Raw genomic sequence first — 7,547 nt, 5'->3', positions numbered from 1 at the left:
TGTTTCACACTTTTTATGTTCTCAAACCTTTTCAACTCTCACGCAATACATGAGCGTGAGTCGTGGATATTGCACTATAGGTGGAATAGAATATGATGGAGGATGTGAAAAAGAAAGAGGAGAAGATAGTCTCACATCAACTAGGTGTATTACTGGGCTATGGAGATGCCCATCAATAGATATTAATGTGAGTGAGTAGGGATTGGCATGCAACAAATGCACTAGAGCTATTAGTGTATGAAAGCTCAAAAGGAAAACTAAGTGGTTGTGCAAAAGGTGAAATTACACTAGTTATATGAAAGTGGCAAAATAGGAGACTCTCTTTGAAGAACATGGTGCTACTTTGAAGCACAAGCGTGGAAAGAGATAGTAGCATTGTCCCTTCTCTCTTTCTCTCATTTTTTTGGTGGGCGTCTTTGGACTCTTTTTTTTGTGGGCTTCGTTGGCTTCTTTTTTTTTGTAAAGTCCGGAGACTCATCCCAATGAGGAAATAATAGCTTCCAACATCCTTTTCTCACATGGCACAATGCTCTAATAATGCAAATCATCACACTTTTATTTACTTACAACTCAAAGATTACAACTCGATACCTAGAACAAAATATGACTCTATATGAATGCCCCGGTGGTGTATCAGGATGTGCAATGATCTAGCATAGCAATGACATAAAACAAATGGACAGGCCATGAAAACATCATGCTAGCTATCTTACGATCATGCAAAGCATTATGACAATGATGGTGCGTGTCATAAAAAATGGGACGGTGGTGTTGCATGGCAATATATCTCAAAATGGCTATGAAAATGCCATAATAGGTAGGTATGGTGGTTGTTTTGAGGAAAGTATATGGTGGTTGTTTTGAGGAAGGTGGGTTTAATATACCGGTGAAAGTTGCGCGGTACTAGAGAGGTTAGCAAAGGTGGAAAGGTGAGAGTGCGTATAATCCATGAACTCAATATTAGTCATAAAGAACTCACATACTTATTGCAAAAGCCTATTAGTTATCGAAGCAAGGTATTAGATGCATGCTCCTAGGAGAAGGGTTGGTAGGAGTTAACCATGGCGTGATCCCGACCTCCACACAAAGGTTGACAACCATTAAACAAATCATGCTCCGACTTCATCACACAACGGTTCACCATACGTGCATGCTACGGGAATCACAAAGGTTTAACACAAGTATTTCTTCCAATTCACAATTACTTACTAGCATGACTCTTATATTACCATCTTCATATCTCAAAACTATATGAAGTAATCAAACTTCTCATCATATTCAATGCACTAATATGGAAGTTTTTATTATATCCCTCTTGGATGCACATTATATTAGGACTAAATTCATAATCTCAACCAATTACCATGTTTTTTAAAGAACTCTCAAAATAATACAAGTGAGGTACGAGAGTTTAACAATTTCTATAAAATAAAACACCGTCGTGCTCTAAAAGATATAAGTGAAGCACTAGAGCAACATTGCCAAGCTCAAAATATATAAGTGAAGCACATCGAGTATTCTAATAAATTCATGATTCAGCGTGTCTCTCTCAAAAGATGTGTGCAGAAAGGATGATCGTGGCAAACTAAAAAGTAAAGACTCATATCATACAAGACGCTCCAAGCAAAACACATATCATGTGGTGAATAAAAATATAGCCTCAAGTAAATTTACCGATGGATTGAAGACGAAAGAGGGGATGCCTTCCGGGGCAGCCCAAGCTTAGGCTTTTTGGTATCCTTGAATATGGCTTGGGGTGCCTTGGGCATCCCGAAGCTTAGGATCTTGCCACTCCTTATTCCATAGTCCATCAAATCTTTACAGAAAACTTGAAAAGTTCACAACACAAAACTCAACAGAAAACTCATGAGATCCGTTTGTATAAGAAAAATAAATCACCACTTTAGGTGATGTTGTGAACTCATTCTTTATTTATGTTGATGTAATATTTACTGTATTCCAACTTCTCCATGGTTCATACCCGTGACGCCCTCGATTTGATCGTACGCTAATCATACACGCAAATGCGTACGACCAAGCTCAAGGACTCACGGGAAGATATCAGAACACAACTCTAGACACAAATAAAACTTACAAGCTTCATATTACAATCCAGGGGCCTCGAGGGCTAGAATTCAGAAGCTCGATAAACACATGAGTCAGCGGAAGCAACAAATATCTGAGTACAGACATTAAACATGAGATGCCTTAGAGAAGGCTAGCACAAAAGATACAACGATCGAACGAGGCGAGGCCTCCTTCCTAGGAGCCTCCTAACTACTCCTGGTCTTCAGCGGCCTCCACGTAGTAGTAGGCACCGTCGGGGTTGCAGTCGTCATCGGCGGGATAATCCATCTCCTGGGCTCCATCGTCTGGTCGCGGCAACGGATCAATGGACAAAGGGGGAGCAAAGCAACGGTGAGTACTCATCCAAAGTACTCGTAAGACTGACATCAGAACTATGTAAGTATGGCTCAGTATCAAAGGAAGGGGGGTGTTTTATGTGGACTGACTACAGCAATCCGAGAAAGAGAGGGAAGGCCTAGTCCTATCGAAGACTAGCATCTTCAAGGGTCTTGCAGCAATAGACGAGAGTAGAACAGGTAACACAAATAATAGTCATATTGTTGCAGCAATATTAATATGAGGTCACGCCCAGAGATTCTCCATCGACTCCCTGCGAGGAAGAAATCCCGGAGCAACATTCCAATTAAGTAACAATTGTAGTTGTATAAGATCGGGGCACAACTCCAAGTCGTCCTGTAACCGTGGATACGGCTATTCGAATTGATAAGTTCTTCCTTGTAGGGGTGCACAACATATTCTCTGTCACGCTCGATAAAATCTGGCCGGACACACTTTCCTCGGTCATGCCCGGCCTCGAAACATCGACACATTACAGCCCCACCTAGACTCAACAGAGAGGCCAGCCCGTCGGTCTAAAGCCTAAGCACGCAGGGGTCATGGGCACATCACCCTTTGCACTCCTGTACGATGCGAGGGCGGCCGATGTTAGTCCTAGCATCCCTTATTACAAGCGCGGTGCCTATCCGGACCACTCGGGCGCGCACCGCTCCATTGCTAACGTCTGAAGAGGTTCGGCTGATACCACGACGTCGAGTACCCATAACTTCTCTCATGTAGACGGTTAGTGCGAATAAGGTCTTCGACCAACCCGGATCAAATACCCAAATCCATTAATATTTTAATTAGCTCATCGACACATCCACGTGGGAATCCACCTGCCTAACATTTATTCATCAATGTTCCCAGTAACATGGTCAAGTAACTGTGTGGTTGTAACATCAGTGGGAATCTGAGGTATCACCCTCGTTGGATTTCGATCGATGTAACCGTCAAGGTGGACTTAGAGGAATCACCCTCGAGGGTCGCACACTTGAGGGGTTGTATGACAGAGTCATCGTCGGGAGTGGTGAAGGAGGAATCACCCTCGATAACCACGACCGACTAGCTGCACTACAGAGATATCATCATGAGTACTTCCTGAGGTGTCACCCTCGGTACCTGATAGTAACTCTGCAGTGTCGTACAACTAAGGGGGGTGTAAGTGCTGTGGCGGGTCTTGGCTCGTTGTTCAGGGATCGAGACTTGAAGATTAAGCGGGGCAACTGGACTAAGGGGTCAGAGGGGATGACTGAGCCACTTATACTAAGTAGTTTTAAGGTGGTACTGGAAAGTAGCGGTTCATCAAAATTAGGCTATGCATCAGTTATAGGAGCTGACTACAACAGTAGCAAAATTCTAATGCAAGCATGAGGGAGAAAGAAATGGGCGATATAGGAATGATCAAGGGGGTTTGCTTGCCTTGTTGCTCTGGGCAAAGGGCTGGTCGTCAGGAGGGTAGTCGTACCCGGCAACAGCGTCAGTCTCGGGGTCTACCGATAAGCAAAGGGGGGAAGAAAACAATATATATAACACCGATGCAAACACTAAGCATGACATGTCAAGATGCAGGGCTTGGCATGAGCTAACGCAGTGTTATCTGTCATAGACGGATCGGGAAAATATTGGACAATATTTCCCGGGTCTATGGCTACTACGGGTTAGATGAAAACGGTGGAAAAGTTCCACGTTTGCTATGCTAGCGGCGCGAGACAGACGAATGGACAGCGTATCCCTGTTCGTCTCGTTTTGTAGATGAACTTTCATGTTCAAAACATTTTCATGTGACTTAGGGTTTATTTTATATTCATTTTTAAAGTTTTATTAATTATTTAGGAATTAACAGATTTAGTTATATTAGATAATTAAATTATGACATCAGCAGTCAACAATAACTTTAACTCGACAAATATGACGAGTGGCCCCCGTTGTCATAGGCACATTTTAATTTTTAGTTTAACCTAATTAATCAGTTTAATTAGTGGGAGGGACCCACGTGTCATACACTGCTTAGGTTAATTAATTAACAGGATTAAATTAACCGTTCTAATTAATCATTAATTGGGCTGGACCCACATGTCATTTTCCTATCAACTTAACAGGTATTAAAACTATCTAATTACACTAATTAATTTAATTAACTAACTAATTTATTTATTTATTATATATTATTATTTTTATTCATTTTAAATTCTGTTTTTTTGTGTTTTCCTTTTTTTAGGGGGGGCATGTCATTGGGACAGCGAGCAAAATTCACTACGCGCACACATCATGTACACAATTTTTATACATACATAGTCATATTCACATGCATACATACATATACAATCATGTGCACATACATACATCTATACATATATTTTCTTTTTTTTGTTCTTTTTTCTACATACGCACACATGGGGGGTTATCGCCAGTCTAACAGGGAGGGGCCGGAATGCACGCGAGCATGGAGTCGGTGGCTCGCCGGAGTAGGGAGAGGAAGGATGCACACGGATAGCTCACCGAGCCCTATAATTGTGCAAAGTGGGCTCGAGGAGGGCTTGGTGGGGCGAATCGTCGACGGCGAACGGCGGGGCAGATCCTATGGGGAGGCGAACCGGCCGGTGGTGGAGGAAGAACCGGCGAGGTAGGCGATGTTGTAGGAGGCCGGGGCAAGGCCGGTCGGTGGGGAGGTGGCCGGAGGAGGGGCTCGGCCGAAGGAGAGGTGGCCGGGGGAAGGGCTCGGCCGGAGGAGGGATCGGCCTCCCTGCACGAGGGAGAGGGAGCTGACGAGGGAGGCAATGTGGGGGCTCAGCCGGAGGAGGCGGGCGCAGGTGGAGCTCCCTGCTCGATCCCTCCTGGATCGAGCGGGAGGAGAGGTGACGAGGGGAGAGGGGGCTCTCATGGGCTAGGGGGTCATGGGGGAACGAGGGAACGAGGGGAGGTGCATTGGGTGGGAACGAGTGAGCGAGGAGGTGGGGGCTCGCTCGGCGGGAGTGGGTGGGTTCTCATGGGAGGTTGCGTGGGGGTGTGGGTTGTGGTGGCTCGGAAGGAGGGAGATGGGTTAGGGTTTAGGTGGGGGGTTAAATACCCCCCACGTAGAGTGGGCTGGGGTGGTCGGCTGGGCCGGTTGGCCTAGTTGGGCCGGAGGAGTTTTTTCCTTTTTTGTTTTATTTTCTTTTATAGGTTTTGCTTTAATTAATTATATTTTATTTATTTTGTATTAATCACCTTTTGTAACAATACGGCATTGGGTCCAAAATTTATATTGCAATAAAAGGTAGAGACACAAAATGTTCAAAAGCTTATTGAAATTATCTGAAACTTTATAATTCAAAAGGGCATCTAATAATTGTTTTGGCTTGTTTTAATTTGTGTTAGAGGCTCTAAACATTTTAGAAATGACTAGGGACTATTTGAAATCTATTCATGATTTTATTTCCTGAATTCCAAAACTTTTAGAACCACCTTCAATGATCTTGAATTGCAAGGAGATTCAAATTAGGGTTTGATTCCAACCGTGATCATAACAGATTAGCAAAAGCATTAGCTTAATCATGGCGATTACTATAGCTTAATTACACTGATCAGTGTAGCATAACCCGGGGATGTCACAATACCCCCCGATACAACCCATATATTCATCAAAACAAGCAACCAACACAAAGAAAACAGAATCTGTCAAAAACATAACTTTATGTAGCAATCTGTATACTTAGAATACTTCTATAACTCCAAAACTTCTGAAAAATAGGAAAATCTGGGAAATCATATGTCAATCTTGTGTAAAAAATTCAGATCAAAAGCATGTTCCAATAAATTTACAAAATTCCTCGACTGAGAGCAAAAGTTTCTATTTTCAGCAAAATCAACTTGCAAACACCGTATACCATCCCAAAGGTCTTGCTTGGACCAAACACTAACTAAAACAAGAAAACACAATTATTACAGAGGTAATAATGTGTGAGGTAATAATGTGTGCAGCACTCAAAAACAGAAGCAAAAACAAAAACATAAAATAAAATTGGGTTGCCTCCCAACAAACGCTATTGTTTAACGCCCCTAGCTAGGCATAATGTAATAGATCTAGGTATTATCATCTTTGGTATGCAATCCATAGGTATCTCTCATAATATATTCATAAGGTAATTTTATTTTATTTCTAGCAAAGTGCTCCATGCCTTTCCTTCATAGAAATTGGAATCTATATTTCCTTCCTTCATATCAATAATTGCACCAATCGTTCTAAGGAAAGGTCTACCAAGAATAATAGGGCATGTAGGATTGCAATCTATATCAAGAACAATGAAATCTATGGGCAAATAATTCCTATTTGCAACAATAAGAACATCATTAATCCTTCCGTAGGTTTCTTAATTGTAAAATCTGCTAGATGCAAATTTAAAGAGCAATCATCAAATTCACGGAATCCTAGCACATCAAATAAAGTTTTTGGAATTGTGGAAACACTAGCACCCAAATCACACAAAGAATGTCACTCATAATCTTTAATTTTAATCTTAATAATAGGTTCCCACTCATCATAAAGTTTTCTAGGTATAGAAACTTCCAACTCAAGTTTTTCTTCAACATATTTCATCATAGCATCCACAATATGTTTAGTAAAAGCTTTATTTTGATTATAAGCATGCAGATAATTCAACATTGATTGCAACAAGGAAACACAATCAATCAAAGAACAACTATCATAATTAAAGTTGTTGAAATCCAAAAGAGTGGGTTCATTGCTATTTAAGGTTTTGACCTCTTCAATCCCACTTTTATCAATCTTAGCATTAAGATCTATATACTCCGAATCATTGGGATGCCTTTTAACTAAAGTTGACTCATATCCAATCCCATATTTTTCAAGATTTATACTAGAAAACTAAGATTTAATAGGAGTCACATCAATCACTTTAAGATCTTCATCATTATTCTCACGAGAAAACACCTTTGCAAGCCATTCACGCTTAGCACGTATTCTAGCGGTTCTTTCCTTACACTCATCAATAAAAATTATCATGGCTTTTAAGGACTCATTAATATCATGCTTGGGTGGAATAGATCTAATTTTCAAAGAATCAATCTCAAGAGAAATTCTATCAACGTTCCTAGCCAAATCATCAATCTTGAGCAATTTTTCTTCAATCATAGCATTGAAA

This window comes from Hordeum vulgare, chromosome 1H (genome assembly GCF_904849725.1).
Source record: "Hordeum vulgare subsp. vulgare chromosome 1H, MorexV3_pseudomolecules_assembly, whole genome shotgun sequence".
NCBI classification, from domain to species: domain Eukaryota; kingdom Viridiplantae; phylum Streptophyta; class Magnoliopsida; order Poales; family Poaceae; genus Hordeum; species Hordeum vulgare.
The sequence above is the reverse complement of the archived record's forward strand: the minus strand, read 5'-3'. Positions refer to the sequence as shown.